General features: G+C 49.4%; 1 protein-coding gene across 1 annotated transcript in view; it reads right to left on the bottom strand.

Moving 5' to 3' along the window:
- The window catches only part of GNA11 (G protein subunit alpha 11), a 142,557-nt gene extending 127,521 nt beyond the window's left edge, over positions 1 to 15,036 (bottom strand). Inside the window, exon 1 of the mRNA XM_073547500.1 lies at positions 14,934 to 15,036. The gene's annotated coding sequence lies outside the window, so the exon portion shown is untranslated. The remainder of the gene's footprint in view (positions 1 to 14,933) is intronic.
- Positions 15,037 to 16,786: the final 1,750 nt, after the last annotated feature.

The following is a 16,786-nucleotide window of genomic DNA, read 5'->3' as shown; positions in this document are numbered from 1 at the left end:
GGCCCTTTTTGAGGACAAGGACCATGGGCGACGCCCACATGCTGTTGGATGCCTGGATCACCCCCAGCTTCAGCATCTCGTCAATGTCCTGGTGCATCTGTTGCTGCACCTCAAGAGAGACCCGATATGCTGACCGCCGGATCACGGGGTGATCCTCGGAGGCCACGTGATGGACAGTCAACTTGGATCTTCCGGGAAGGCTGCTGGACAGCTCCCGAAAGGGGCATAGAGTAACCGCCATCTGGGACCATTGGTCCTCGGAGAGCTGGTGGCCAACCTCTACGTCTTCAATGGATCCACCCACCTTAGCTTGAGTGAGCAGATCCAAGAGGGTTTTGGCCTCTCCTTCCTTGGCAAGGTTGCACACAGGGAGGGCGCAGGCCTCCCGCTCATGATGGGCCTTCATCATGGTCACATGGAAGGCCTTCCTCCTTCCACGGGCATGGTCTAGAGCAGTGGTTCCCAAACTCCAGTCCTCGCGGACCCCAACAGGTCATGTTTTCAGGATTTTCATAGTGTTACACATGTGAGAGAATTCATGTTTCCTTGATGATACTTCCATCACCTGTGAAATACTAAGGAAATCCTGAAAACATGACCTTTTGGGATCCGCGAGGACTGGAGATTGGGAACCACTGGTCTAGAGTGACCAGGTACATGACGTCATAAGCCGCTGGTGCACGAGGTATGGGCCCTCCCAGGCTGCCTCAAGCTTGTCCTGTGGTATGGGGACAAGTACCCACACTTTCTGACCCACCTGGTAGGTTATTCCACAAGCGTTCTAGTCGCACCTTCTGATCAGCCTGAACTTGGCCATATTGTCTTGCACCAGCCGCAACAAGGCCATCATTTTGTCCAGGAAGCGCACGACATACTCAATGACCGACACTCCAGGAGTGGCCAAGTCTCCTTCCCATGCCTCTTTCACCAGAGCAAGGGGCCCTTGTACACGCCGCCCATACAGGAGCTCAAAGGGGGCAAACCCCGTTGAGGCATGTGGAACCTTCCGGTAGGCAAATAGTAGGTGTGGGAGGTACCACTCCCATGGGAGTCAACCAACATCTTAAGCATCTGCTTGAGGGTGTCATTGAACCGCTCGCACAGACCATTAGTCTGCGGATGATACGGGCTGGCCACCAGATGTTGCACTTTTATTTGCTTACAAATGGATTCCATCAGCTGCGACATGAACTGGGTCCCTCAGTTGGTCAGCATTTCCTGGTGAGATCCCACTCTGAAGAAAATCTCCAGTAAAGCGGTGGCCACCTTGTTGGCCCGAGTGGACGACAAGGCTACCAGGTACCAGGTGGCATAATCCACTACCGTTAGTAAGTAGTGTTTCCCGGAGGGGCTGGGAACGGACAGCGGTCCAATGAGATCCACAGCCATCCTCCAGAAAGGCTTGTCAATGATGGGCAATGGCACCAGTGGGGATTTGGGGTGCCGCCTCCGCCTTCCCCACTCTCTGACAGGGGTCACACGAGCAGCAGTAGGCAACCACATTGGCCCCCATTTTAGGCCAGTAGAAATGCTGGGCTAGCCTGGCTTTGGTCTTAGCGATCCCTAAGTGTCCGGCCATCGGAACCTCATGTGCGATCCACAAAAACTCTGCTCGGCACGGATAGGGTACCATTAACTGTCGGTCCCTAAGCCATGCCTCTGGTGACTCTTGCTGAACCGACACCCGGTACAGCCGTCCCTGGTCCCAGACCACCCGCTCGAGGTCTGAGTCCGTGAAAGGCTGCTGCCTACTCCTTAAGGGCATTCAGGCTGTCGTTGGCTTCCAACGCTGTCTGAAACCCCTGACTACACATGGCCAGAATGGACAAAACTGCCACGTCTTCTGTCAGTTCCCCGGGACCCATCTCCAGGCCTCCCTCTGGCTCAGCCGCCACTTTGTCGGAAGAGGGAAGGCCATCGGACCTCCGTGAGGCACCTTGGGCTCCAGCACTGTCACTCCTAGTGACAGCGGCCACCTGGAAGCTCCACCTCTCCTGTGACAGCCCCAACCCCGTTGGCACATTCCCCTTCCTGCAGATGCCAGAACCCAGCAGTTTGGACTCATCTAGGGGCCCTACAATTCCTGTGGCAGCCTCTCCCACCAACTCTGGTTCTGGCCTTGCAGCTACCTGCCTCCTACCTCTCCCTTCAGAGCACACTGTCTCTTCACAGCTGGAGGCATTTTCACACCTTCCTGTGTCTTCTGGCTCCGTTTCATCTGCATGTGATGCATGTGTCCTGTCAGCACAGGAGTGACTCTCAGCTCCCACCTCCCCCCTTGACAAAGAAGGGACAGGCAACACACTTACAACATTACTAGCAGTAGACAAATCAAGACACAGTGGGGGACCAGGACTTGGAGTCTCAGTAGCCACATATTGTAACACTAGTCGCCCAAAATCTGTCCCAAGTAAAACATTTGCGCCCCAGTCCAGATGAACCCTGGCAACGGGCAGCGCCAGTTTGATGCCTCCAATCCCGGAGATGGCGAGGGTTTGTACGGGTATCAAGTCCTGGGGGGACATCTCAGGCCGCACAAGGGTCATCTTGGCGCCAGTGTCCTGCAGTCCTATAGCAGTGGCGTGGTTTACGGTGATGGGCTGGTAATTGTCATGGGACCTCCCACTACCTCCACCCACACACATGACATTGGACGGTTTTGGGGATGAGGACGGGGCCTTATGGTGCTGGGGACACATGGCTCTTAAGTGTCTGGGTTGGTTGCAGGGGTGACACCTCCTGGGTTCTACCCCTGGCCAGGAGAGGGAACCAGAGGGGGGTGCACCTTGCATTCTAGGGGCTGGGGAAACAGGGGCAGGATGAGTCTTACCCCCTCTCCAGGTGCTGTGAGCGGCTCGCTTGGCTTCTGGGGCCTGATTGTTGGCATAGTAATCTGCCAGAGCGGCTGTAGCAGCGGCCCCCTTTGGTTTCCGGTCACGGAGGTCCTCTGGGCAGTTCCACAAGAATTGCTCCGTGACAAACGCCTCCTGGATCTCCTGGCTGGTGGTGAGCTTCAGACCCTTGGTCCAGTGCTCTACAGCTCTCATAAGGGCCTGCATGTGGTCGGCCCATGTGTCCTTGGGGCCTTATTGCAGGCTCTTTAACTTCTTGTGGTAAGACTCCAGTGTGAGGTTGAACTGCTGGATCAGGGCCTGTTTGATGCTCTCATAGTCCTGTTCAACCCCGGCAGATAAGTCCCTCAAAACTTCCAGAGACTTACCCCTCAAATGGGGTGTCAGGTACTTGGCCCACTGATACGAGGCCAGATGGTGCTGTCGGCAGGTCCCATCAATGGCCCACAGAAAGGAGTCCAGGTCTCCGTCCTTCTCCAGCAAGGGGAAGTCCTCGGCTCAGACCTTGGCTGTCTTAGGTTCCGGAGGTGATGTGGTGGGCGGTAGGAGACTTATGATTAGGTCACCGAGGAGGATAGCCGGGGAATAAGCTAGTCAACCAGAAAGGTTGGTAACTAAGCGGATTGCAGACCCCTAAACTAACAACACAACTAGAATTAGCCGTGGGACGTGCCTACGATGCCCTAGACGCCTCGGCACAGCCAAAGAGTTAACTAAGCCTAAAGCAAGAAAGGGGAAAGCTAAACTGCCCCGGAGTAGAACCCAAAAGAAATAGCCCCCAAACATATATTGTCGGTTAGACAAGATGAGGCACAAACGCAGGCAGAAAATAGACGGAGCAAATGATCGGGCCCAAACTGTCTAGATAGTACAGGACAGAAAAGATACTGTCTGCAATCACGCAAAAACTCTAAAAAAAAATCCAACACGTCTGATATACAAAAAACACTGAGGCCACACGACCTCTCCCCCCTAGATCAGCATTCTGGTGTGAACTGGAAGCAAAGCAAAATATACTAATATAACAGGGGATTAGCAATACTGAACAGAATGACATAAGCTGTGACATATGAGCGGGGTCCAGCACAAATCCCAGCAGGGAATAATGCTGAACCCACACAGTAAAGCACAAAACAGAGAAAGGCAAAAACTATATCAAATGCAAAAGATTCCAGCAAACAAATAACTTATCTGAATGATGCAGGACCAAGGAGGGGAAAAAACAGACTTCACGATGCACAGGAAGACAAACAAATCACCAGCAGCAACTGAAGGAAGCTTGTTCACTTAAATCCTCCCAGTCAGTAACCCGTTACTTCCAATCATCGTCTTCTGATGATAGACTTCTCTCAATACAACCAGCTCCACTACCCGCGGCAACCACCAGAGGGAGCCCCGACTCAGAAGTCAGATCAAGAGAATTCACTACTACAGGAGACCCTGCTGAGTCAACTCCAGCTGATGCTGTCCCTCTGCAGCTTCACGGCGTTCCACCACCTTACGCTCCAGCTCTGCTTGTGCCGCCTCCCACTCTGCAGCCGCATGGCGTTCTGCCGCCTCTCCCTCTGCCTGGCGTTCTGCCGCTTTCAGGAGGGCTGTGGAGGCTTCCTCGAGCCCCGCTTTGAGACTCGCCAGGGCAGCTTGAAAGAGGGCCTCTGACATGAGCTGTCCAGGGAGAAGGGCAGTAGGAGGGCGTTCTCCTGCAGCAGGGTAGTGCACTAGCGGCGAGATGCTTTGGAAGCCTGGGCGGCACCCCCCCGGTTCACCCCTTCATCGGAACCAGTACAGACATTCTCCACATTACGGGCTAGCTTAGCAGCCATCATTCTTGTCCGACTTCGAGTTCTTGCAGCCAGTCTTTTCAGCCTTATGTCACGGACACAACAGCAACCCGAGCACCCACACCTCTACAATACTTGCACTCGGACTGTCTAGTGCTAAGCTGATCTTAAGACCCCAACAGAAAAGCTAATGCTGTTAGTCCTTAGTGTCTGGGAGGTGTGTTAACCCTTTACATTTTTTAATACCATTTGACATAATCATTTATAGGTATTACGTATTCCATATATATTTGGTCGGCTAGCCTAACCACATCCTTACACATTGTTACCTTCCATCTTGGTCTACATTTTTTATTCCAATACTTGTCTTTTTATTATATTTCATAGTACTAATTTTCTTTGGATCATTATCATGTGTGACAGAGTCACTGGCATTGTATTTGAGAGGAGATATGTGTCACGAAGATTGCTTTCTTTCGTGATCTAGAAACCCATACATTTCTCACCAGCATGCTATGTGCTGAAGGGATTATTCAGCCATGTTAAGGGTTTAGGTTTGTAGGTGAGTAGGTCAGTGATGAGCGGGATGCCTAATCACCATATCTCCACCTCAATGGTGTGGCTGGGATGTTAAATGTACAGCCACTGTTTTTTTTTTCCTCGGTGTTATGGTTTGGAAAGGACAGACTCGAGATGTGGCTCCAGGTGGAGCTGAAGACACATGGTAGTCTGAGCAGGCGAACCCCTCACATTTATGACTTTGCTATACGTTATCATTTGTTTTGCCGTTATGCCAGAAAGGCCACATTTACTTTGCTGAACCCTGCTGTGGTTTATGCTGTTCCATAATAATGCAGCAGGTGATTTACCACAAGAAGCGTTCCTGTGTTTACATCTGCAAGCAACCGAGTGAGTCAACCCCTCACAAGTGGTGTTTTGAATGCGGACAGTGTTCCAGGAACACGCATAGCAACTGCATGTCCTGGGTAAAATTTGCCATCCAGCACGAGACGTCCGGCAGCATGGACAAGCTGGTGAAGCATCTGGTCCAGGTTCAACAGCTGGCCAGTAAACAGCAGCCAATGGCGCAACAGGAGACAAATAAACTGTTGGCACAACAGCTCCAACCAGCTGCAACAGGAAGCACTAACACGGCAAATGAAACTCCTCGCAGAGGTGGTTCATGGGAGGCCGGCTGTCTCCTCCACAACTACAGGTGATGATTTGTACGTCCAGAAAGGGGTAAGACGAGCCATGCAAAAAATGACCCCGAGGGATGATGTGATGTGGAAGCTTTTCTGACTGTTTTCGAGAGGGTGGCTGAATGGGAGAAACATTCGCCAAAACAGTGGGCGAAGGTGCTGGCGCCATATTTGTCAGGCAAATTTCAAAAGATGTATTTTGACCTAGCACTCCAGGATACCAAAGAAGAGGCGAAATTAAAGACTGAAATCTTGGGCACGCCTGGGAGTAACTATGTTCGTTAGACCTCAGCGAGTCCACTGCTGGGCGCATTCTGGCAACAGACCCCCTTGCTCACAGATGTTTGATTTGTTGCACATGGTCCAAAAGTGGTTGCAGCCAGAGACTTCCACTTTGGCCCAGATGGTCGAGCGTGTGGTTATGGACAGGTTCATCCACTCCCTTCCAAGGTCAATGCAGGCCTGGGTTGCCCAGGAGGATTCTCGGAATGTGGACAACCTAATTAGCCTGGTAGAGAGATACCAGGTTGTTGAGAAATACCTTGGGAAGCCAAACATCGCCACGTCCCCAAACTGGGAAACCCAAAGGGGGCAGGCTCACCATGGAAGGTGGCTAGACCCATAAATGGGGGGTGCTCCAATCCTGCTGAGGGGTCCCCTAAGGCTGTTAAGGACGTGGTTTGTTGGCAATGTCACAATCCTGGATACATAGCTGCTCGGTGTCAAATGTCCCCTGAACCCATGGACTGCAGCCTAGGCAGGTGTTTCTCATATTATGCCTATCCGGCCTGCAGTGTGGACTGTCAACCCAGCGAGGCGCTGCAGGCATGTACCATGTCTGTCGATTGGGTACTGGTTCTTGGACTTTTGGACTCTGGAAATCTAGTGACCCTAATCAATGCTACACTGCGCTATCAATAGATCCCTAATAAGTTTGTGGGCGTCTGATGAACTACCCTGTAGCCAGAGTGACCATGGGAACTGACTGTGATACTAAGTCCCATGAGATTGGGGTAGTAAAAGACTTAATATATCCTGTCATACTGGGTCAGAATCTTTTACTATTTTGGAATTTGTGGCAAAAGGAGGCTGCAGAGAGTGTCCCAGACAAAAGCCAGGTCCCTCTGGAAGAGACTCCATCAAAAACAAAGATGGAGGAGTTTCCCCTATGTGTCCTCACTGAAGAGGGGACCGAGACGGTGAGAGGAGCCCATCTTCCCTGAATTAGAAGTGCCCAAAGACAACTTTGGGACTGCTCAACTTTGAGATCTTACCTTAAGGGGGGCATTTGATAATAAATAAGATGGATACCACCAAAGTCCAAAGAGACTCCATCTGCCTCAGTGAGTGGTTCCATCGAAGGTTTTGTCTGAATTGCAGTTTTGTGGGATTTACACTGAAACCCCGAGGTAAGTGCTCAGCACAGAAGACAAGAATGTGATCTCAGCCGTATACTGAATGATATAAAAATATTAAAAAAATATGTATCCCAAAATGTTAACAATAAAACCCCTAATTTATCCCACACAAAACCGCCCCCCTACCCCACCCCACTCAGGTCTGTCATCTGTTACTGGAAATATCAGTGGTACTGTAGCTAACAAAAGTTGTGGAAGAGAAACATGGCTTGTGCCCCCCCAAATGAAATCCAGTGAAATCTGCATTCCCAAATACAAATGCCCCCCTCATTCTGAGCACCACTGTAACATCTCTGCTGGCATCACTGCATGGCTTCCCATCCCCCACCGTGCAGGAACACCGACTTACCACTGTAGGCTGTGCAGAGAGTTCTGTCCTCTGCTTACTGTGTGCATACTTGCTGGCTGCATGCCTATGGTGGCAGCACCTTCACTTCCTGATTCTTAAAGAAACAGTGTGCTCATCCCTAATGTGTCCCCAGCCTATTGCTGAGAGGCACTGGGTACTTAAAGCACCCCCACCTGTTGGGAGGTGCCTAAGCAACATTCTCTTTCAGTGCATGCTGATTTGCCAGGTCCTCTCTTTATTGGTCTTGTGGTGAACCTGGTCCAGTCTGTACTGCTTGTACCTGTCCATGTATTGGTCTTATGTGAATCCACAGCCAACCCAACCTGAACTTTTAGTTCAAAGTTTGGTTCGGGGACCAGAACTATACCCGAACTTGAACCCCGAACCCTATTGAAAACAATGGTGATACAAACTTTGGAGCAGGATAATTCTCTCATGAGCTCTCTTTTTCTGGAGCTCAGAACATGGCAGCAGACTTCTAGTAGAAGTTCGTCTGAACATGAACTGTCCTGTACGAACCCCTAAAGTCTTAAGTTCAGGTTCGCTCATCTCTAGCCCTGAGTTGTTGCATAGTGATATTTTACTTTATTTCAACGACCCTTCCTTCAGCGCACCTTATGTCAATCCATGTCTATTCTCAGGACATGATCTTAGAGCAAGAAATCTGACCAGGAAAGTCATATCTCCTAGCTGGAGTCAAAAATGCATCTTTGGACTCTGAAGCCCTAGCCAACACAACACTGGTATAACTGGCAATTTTCTCCTTAACCCCTTCACCCCGGGCCTGTTTTCTCCTTCATGACAGCCACATTTTACAATTCTGACCACTGTCACTTTATGAGGTAATAGCTCTGAAACGCGTTAACAGATCTGACTTCTTGAGACTTTTTTGTGACATTTTCTACTTCATGATAGTGGTAAAATTTCTTCGATATGACTTATTTGTGGAAATAACAAATTTGCCAAAAATTTAGTAATTTTTAAAGTTTGAATTCTTAAGCCCTTAAATAAGAGTTATGTCACACAAAACAGTTAAGGAACCTGTCGCCAGCTTTAGCCAATACAAGTTACAGCCACTACCTTTCAGGGGATATAAACAGCATTTTATAATGGTGAATATAAGCCCCCAATCCATCCTGTAAGACAAGAAAATTAAATTTTATTATACTCGCCTGCAGTGAGGTCTGGTCAGAGGGGTGTCGCTGGTCTTGGTCCCGCACCATCCCATCTTCTTATGATCGCCGTCTTGCTTGCTTTGTGTGGATGACACATCTCTGCATCATCCACGCAATCTCCCCGGCATTGCGCTCCTGCGCAGGTGTACTTCTCTGCTCTGTTTAGGGCAGAGCAAAGTCCTGCAGTACACAGGCGCTGAGCCTCTCTGACCTTTCCCAGCACCTGCACACTGCAGCACTTTGCTCTGCCTTCAACAGATCAGAGAAGTACGCCTGCGCAGGAGCAGCTTCTTTTTTTTTTCTAGGGACCACATCACATTTGAAGTGACTTTGAAGGGCCTATATGACATAAAATACCCCAAAGTGACACCATTCTAAAAACTGCACCCCTTAAGGTGCAGCCTGAATGCCAAGTACATGTTCTCTTATACAGACTTTTAGCTGCCGTGAAGTAAGGCCAACATAGATCAGACCACATGGACAGGTGGCATAATATGACATCTGGTTGTACATTTGATTGATTTTTTGATCTTAAAAGTTTTTGTTCCACCAGAGTTAGTGAAGGAATCACATTGATCTACAAAGATCACATACAATACTCAAAATTGTCCTGTCATCTCAAAATTCATATCTGATAGTCCAGCCACAGAACTACTTTCCTAGACCATTTCGAACAAAGGGGTGGATGTATTCCGTGAGGTCACTATGTAGCCTGTCCCAACATAGATCTATGTGATTCCTTCACCGATGGTGAAGTACTGGGTTTTGGCCACTAGGGGGAGACAAAGAACGGCCGGAGAAGGAGATGGTGCAGTACTAAGGTTTGGCCAATAGAGGGAGACAGAAGGAAGCAGGGAAAGGACTTAACAGCAGATAATGCTAAAGAAACCGCAAAGTCATGGTGGGCAGAGTTACAGGGACTCAAGAGGGGAATTCCCAGGGAGGGAAATAAAAGAGAGAGAGAGGGAGTCCAGGGGATCCAGTCCAGGAGGAAGAGTTCAGCGGAGGAAGAGACTGAAGGAGGAAGAGACTGAAAGAGGAAGAGCTCCAGAAGGGACTGGAAGGAGAGACAGTCAGGGGAGTGGCCCTGACAGGAGAGCCGCAGGACAGAGGAAGCCCGGGGGTACCAGACGGACGGACTGGGACAGGCGAAGCGTTGTGGTGGTAGGCCTAGGGCAGCCACAGCGATAGAACCGCGAGGGACGTCAATTTAGGAGAGAGAAGAAGGTGAAAGGTACCCGGGCCTGTGTGTACAGAAGCTGTAAAGAGGACCTGTGGAACGTAAACCGGTTTCTGTCTCCAGTCTGTTCTCGGGGAAAAAGGGACCACCCCATGTATATACAAATTCACGTCAAGTATATCTACTGCACATTTTCCATTCACTGCTCCTCTTCAGATAGGTCCATAGGTCAGTCCACTTCCCTACACCATGACAAGAGTGTTTTACTTTGCTGTGTAATTTGAAGTAGGTAGCATGCATAATGGTTACTGGATTGTGAGTCGAAAATTGTGTAAAAAATTGTATGCTATATCCATTTTAAAGTGTATCTACATAGGCATGCGGAGTTATATGATTGGATGTTGGGTATCAGTTTTGCTTGTGATTTTCCCGGTCACTACCCAACCTGTAAAAAATTAATAAATGCTGATTTTATAGTTTTATTATAGGTAGATGAAAACATATTTTGAGTATTTCGGTCCTGTATTCGGACCTTTATTCATTGAATACAGGACAATCGTATTAGTGAAAAGATATATTACAGAAAAGGAACAGGTTCAAATAATAATAATCAAAACTTCACTGTACAACACTGTACAATATTAGGTAGAACAGCATCATACAATATAAGTGTCATAAAGTGTGAATTATCATAGAATGGGGTGTGATAAGGAATGGCCCACAGGTTTGAGTATGAACAATATAGTTATATAATGTAGTGTAGACATAAAGTATATTATAAATACAATCATATAGTTATTGCCATGTTTAATACTAGAATATTAGCAGAATTAACCCCTTAACGACCAGGGGTATTTTTGGTTTTACATTTTCATTTTTCCCTCCCCTTCTTTCCAGAGCCATAACTTTTTTATTTTTCCGTTTATATGGCCATGTGAGGGCTTATTTTTTGCGGGACGAGTTGTACTTTTAAATGACATCATTGGTTTTACCATATCGTGTACTCGAAAACGGGAAAAAAATTCCAAGTGCGGTGAAATTGCAAAAAAAGTGCAATCCCACACTTGTTTTTTGCTTGGCTTTTTTGTTAGGTTCACTAGATGCTAAATGTGACCTGCCATTATGATTCTCCCTGTCATTACGAGTTCATAGACACCAAACATGTCTATGTCCTCTTTTATCTAAGTGGTGATGAAAAAAAATTCCAAAGTTTGCTAAAAAAAAAAAAAATTGCGCAATTTTCCGAGACCCGTAGTGTCTCCATTTTTCATGATCTGGGGTCGGGTGAGGGCTTATTTTTTCGGTGCCGGACTGACGTTTTTAATGATACCACCTTTGTGCAGATACGTTCTTTTGATCGCCCGTTATTGCATTTTAATGCAATGTCTTGGTGACCAAAAAAACGTAATTCTGGCGTTTTGAATTTTTTTCTCGCTACGCCGTTTAGCGATCAGATTAATGCTTTTTTTTTATTGATAGATCGGGCGATTCTGAACGCGGCGATACCTAATATGTGTATGTGGGATTTTTTTTTACTGTTTTATTTTGATTGGGGCGAAAGGGGGGTGATTTGAACTTTTAGGTTTTTTTAATTTTTTTTAATTTTTAAACATTTTTTTTTTTTTTTTTTACTTTTGGCATGCTTCAATAGCCTCCATAGGAGGCTAGAAGCTTGCGCAACCCGATCGGCTCTGCTACATATGGGCGATGAGCAGATCGCCCATATGTAGCAGATTTACTGCTGTGCTTTCAGTGCCGACCACCGGGTGGCGCTGAAAGCCATATGCCTGGAACAACCATAGAGGTCTCATAGAGACCTCTGGTTGTCCAGGCAACATGACGCCGACCCCCAATCACGTGACGGGGTCGGCGATGAGGTCATTTCCGGCCCGGCGGCCGGAAATGCTATTTAAATGCCCGCTGTCAGCTTTGACAGCGGCATTTAACTAGTTAATAGGCGCGGGCGGACGGCGATTCCGCTCGCGCCTATTGCGGGCACATGTCAGCTGTTCATAACAGCTGACATGTCCCGGCTTTGATGCGGGCTCAGCGCCGGAGCCCTCATCAAAGCAGGGGAAATGTCTGATGACATACTGTGCACGTCATTGGACATTAAGGGGTTAAGCTGAATGGTATTCTAAACACTAAACATATCTCATTTGCCCAATCTTATTTTCCATCTTAAGATAATTCTTTAACCCCTATCTGACATCGGACGTAATGATCTGTCCATGTGACCTAGGCCAATTGGACCATGGACGGATCATTACATCATCACTAGTGATGGGCGAGCACTAAAATGCTCCGGTGCTCGTTGCTCGGGTCCAGCAAATTGGAATGCTTGGGTGCTCGACCCAAGCAACGAGCCCAATGTAAGTCAATGGGAAACTAGAGCATTTTTCTGGCGGCCCCACCGGCGATCTGCAGAGGGACTAGAAATTGCAGAAATCGATGGGAACAGTGCTCAAATGACATGGGAATAGCATGGGGAAGACCCCTGGAAGCATTCCCGACTCCCAGGTCACTGCTGTGAACAATGTTGTCAGGGTCTTACACCACTTTTACAGACTCACAATAAAACAAACAAAAGCAAAACCAAATGGATTTTCCTGGGAAATTTAAGGAATATCCTTTCCAGGGTACTGACTTTTATATAAGGCAAAATAAATAACCAAAAATGCTCCTCCACACCTTGGGCTACGTTCACACATAGCATTTTTGATGCATTTTTGAACCTTAGCATTGCTTTCAACCAAGACAATTGCATTCACTGGGAAATGTAATTTTAACATTTTACAACCTTATCTGGCCATGTGGTGTGTGACACATCAGACACAACCTGTTTAATTTATGAAGGAGGGACCCTGAACGTCACAAAGCCTATTTTTATAGGGCCATCAGGCGGCCTTTACTATTCATAAAGGGCTAGCAATCGGCCCTCAGTATTCTTAGAGAGCCATCAGCCAGCTATGCTTTGTGGGTCTCCTATACTGTTGCGTATGCAGTATGCAGTGAGTGGTAGGGCTACCCAAAATTTGGACGCACCCCAATAACCCTTTGAAGAGACGTACAGGAGGGCTTCATGAAAAAATGTTCCCATTATTAGGAAATGAGTCCCCCACAGTGTTTGCCTATACAGTGAATGGAAGGGCTGCCAAAAATTGGCCGCACCCCAATACCTCTTTGACGAGACGTACAGGAGGGCCTCATGAAAAAATGTTCCCATTATTAGGAAGTGGGTGTCCCATAGTGTTTGTGCAAGCAGGTTGCAGGATGCAGTGACAGACAGGAGGCAGAGCAAGGGTTAACAATTTTATCAGTTTTAATTAAACAGGGGATTTACTCCTCGCATGCAGTTGAATGGTTAAACACGGGAATAAACAGTCCAGGTGTAAAATAACGTGCAGCGATAATGAACAAGGTAATGGCAGTTCTATTGTACACTTATTGTGTCAGAAGTTTCTCCGACTCTAGATGCTGCTTGAAAGTCAGTAGCGCCAACAACAGCTGGCGCGGTGCTTGCTCAAGAAGGTCCTGGTAGGTAATGGTGGTCTGTCTTCTGTCAGCAGTGGTCGGTGTCCGGTACCTTCCACTGGCCCCTAGTCCATATACTGATGTGACTGGAGGAGCATGGGCCATGACACTGTCTGAGTCTGACGTGGCGCGGCAGATATACCCTGGTTAATCGGGGCGCAGATGGCAGTCCTGCACCCGATGTCTATCTGGCAGAACGCATACAGTACTTACTAGCCCGACACATTCACCTCGCTACGTGGGGACCAACGGGCACACTGCACGTCTCTCCTCACAGACTCTGTCAGCGGTGGCGTGGAAGCTCGAGTGCGGGCCTGCACTATATTGATGCTCGAGGGCCGGAGCACTCACATCCCCCTGCTACTTGCTGTCTCTTCCCGCCAAGTCCTTAGGCCACCGGGTCTGTCTTCTGCAGTCCGTCGCAGCGCCGGCGGTTCGGCTGCGGAGCGCGCTGCCTGCCCTGCTGCTCGCACGCTGACGGCGGGGACCTCTCTGCAGCTTTGCTTGCTTTCTACCTCAGCTTCCGGCCAGGTTCTCTCTCCAAATACGCCCCCTCTTCCTGGGTCATGGAGCCTGTACTCTCCTTTTTACCTTCCCCTGGGAAACAAGGGACGCAGCCTCAAAAGTTCCGGACCCGGCGAAGCACAGGTACCCGCAGCCCGGTCTTCCTCCTTACATTTGCCTATGCAGTGAATGCAATGGCTGCCAAAAATTTGGAGGCACTCCAATGCCCCTTTGAAGAGACGTAGCGGAGGGCCTCATGAAAAAATGTTCCCATTATTAGGAAGTGGCTCTCCCATACTGTTTGCCTATGCAGTGAACGCAAGGGCTGCCAAAAAATTTGAAGGCACTCCAATGCCCCTTTCAAGAGACATAGAGGAGGGCCTCATGAAAAAATGTTCCTATTATCAGCAAGTGGGTCTCCCATAGTGTTTGCCTATGCAGAGAATGCAAGGGCTGCCAAAAATTTGGAGTCACTCCAATGCCCCATGGAAGAGACGCGGAGGAGGGCCTCATAAAAAAATTTTCCCATTAGAAAGGAGAGGGTCTTCTATACTTGTAAAGCCCATGCACTAAATGTATGGGCTGACAAACATTTAAACCTGGGGGTATATGTCATGCTCACGCCCTGACTGGTAGATGGGAGCCAGGGGGTCGTGGCCCCACTATGCCACAAACCAGACTACCCTGGAAGGGGCGTAACTAAGACAGCTACCTCGGTCTTCACTGAAGCCTCTGATGGTGAGGTCAGACTTGTGCGGCAGTTAGCAGCCAGGTGCCACTCCAGGGCGGTTTCTGGCTGTGGCTGCTGATCCCACTTGGGGAGTGTCACGTCCGCCATGTCTGCCATGTCTGTTTGTCTCAAGAACTCCTGGAGCGATGTGCATGCGCATGTTTTGTCTGCTGTCCTGCATGTTCGCTAGAGCTGTGTGCAGACTCACCTCATGTCTGAGCTGCAGGATCCCTGCGTTTCTGCTCTGCCTTCTGTGATCTTCTCGTCATGTCTGGAGTCCTTGATCATGTGATGTTTCTTAAGATCCTGCACTGTCTGGTTCTGCAATCATCTCGTCATGTCTAGAATCCCGGAAGTGCTCCCCTGGTCCTCACCTGGAGGAGGAGGTGCTATGCCCTATATCAGGCCGCCTCTTCCTATGCTCAGGGCCTGATTATTGTGTTGCTTCCCTGCAAGGCTCTGGGTCTGTGGGGTTGCTCCCTCTATTCTGTGCCCTTGCACTTTGCTCTGTAGTGCGTCTCGCACACGCTCCGTGCTCGTATTCCGCCTCTTGTCTTGTGCCATGTCTTGTGTTGTCTCTCGTGCCATGTTTGTCTTTGCCTTGCTTTGCCTTGTAGTCCTTCTGCTGTTCTTTGTCTTAGTCTGTTTTGCTATGTCTCGCCTTAGCTTTGCTTTGACTTGTAGTCCTTCCTGTGTTCTCTGCCTCGCCTGTTCTGCCATGTCTTGCTTTTGCTATGCTTTGACTTGTAGTCCTCCCTGTGTTCTCTGCCTTGCTATTCCTTGCTTTGTGTTCCTCCCTATGGTCTCAGTCTTTGCTTGCTCTGCCTCGCTCTCTCCTATGGTGCTCTGTAGTGCTCCCTGGCACACGCACCATTTCTCCTCTCCTTAGTGCTCGTTTCTTTGTCTAGTCCCAAGGTCTTCCCTTGGCCCGGCTCTGGGCTTCTGCCTACGCTCCGCTGCTAGACTCTGTCCTCGCTCTGTTTCTGCTTGTGTTCCTTGCCTTGTTCCCTGCCTTGTACTTGCATTGAACCCCGGCGTGGGTTCCCCTTGTCCGTCTCCTGTGCCGTGGTAAGTGCCACGTGTTTGTGTACAGCCGTGTGCACTGGCCAGTGTGGCGTGCCCCCTGCATGGCTCCTAGCACGCACCCTGCCTTGAACCCTGGCGTCGCTTCTAGCACGCACCCTGCCTTGAACCTTGGCGTGTCTCTACACGCACCCTGTCTTGTGCCTTTGCGTGTCTCAACACACACTCTGTCTTGTACCTTGAACCTTGGCGTGTCTCTACACGCACTCTGTCTTATACCTTGTACCTTGGCGTGTCTCTACACGCACTGTCTTATTCTATGCTTTGGCGTCCCTATACACGCACCTCGCTTTGAACCCTGGCGTGTCCCCTACACACGCACCTAGTCTTGAACCCTGGTGTGTCCCCTACACACGCACCTAGTCTTGGACCCTGGCGTGTCCCCTACACACGCACCTAGCCTTGGACCTTGGCGTGTTCCCTAAACACGCACCCTGCTTGGATATCTGTCGTGCCTCCTTGCCTGAACCCTGGTTTGCCTGCCGGATGCCCGGAACCTGCCGACCGTTGCCAGAGGTCCGGAACCAGATGACTACGGCCTGATGTCCGCAGCCTGATCCCTGGACCCTGTCGGTTTGCCAGCAGTCCGGAGTCCGATGCCATCATGCCATTACCTGTGCCTAGGCGTGCCATCTGGCACGTACCATGTTATGGACCTTGGCGTGCCCACGCGCGCACCTTGCACGTTTTGCTTGTTTTCTCTGTATGTGATCTTGTGTTATTCTAATGAAGATACCTTGCACCTACGTCTAGTCTCGTCTTGCTTCCTGCTCGTCCTTGTCGTCAGACACTCGTCTAGTGTCCCCTGAGCCGGCCGTCTGGTCCCAGCAGTCGTGGTGGCTCACCCCCTTGGTCTTGCCCCTGACACTCCCTGTATAGGGGGTGGATTCTCACAAGGTCAGCTCGCCCTCGGTGGGTGGGTGCCACGACCCAGAGGGTCCACTCAAAAAATGGGCTCAGCAGGAGCTGAGTCCGTCA

The sequence above is a fragment of the Dendrobates tinctorius genome, unplaced genomic scaffold (genome assembly GCF_039654945.1).
Source record: "Dendrobates tinctorius isolate UK_male_01 unplaced genomic scaffold, ASM3965494v1 ptg000011l, whole genome shotgun sequence".
Taxonomy (NCBI): Eukaryota; Metazoa; Chordata; class Amphibia; order Anura; family Dendrobatidae; genus Dendrobates; species Dendrobates tinctorius.
Note: the sequence above shows the minus strand (reverse complement) of the source record. Positions and strands in the feature narration are given on the sequence as shown.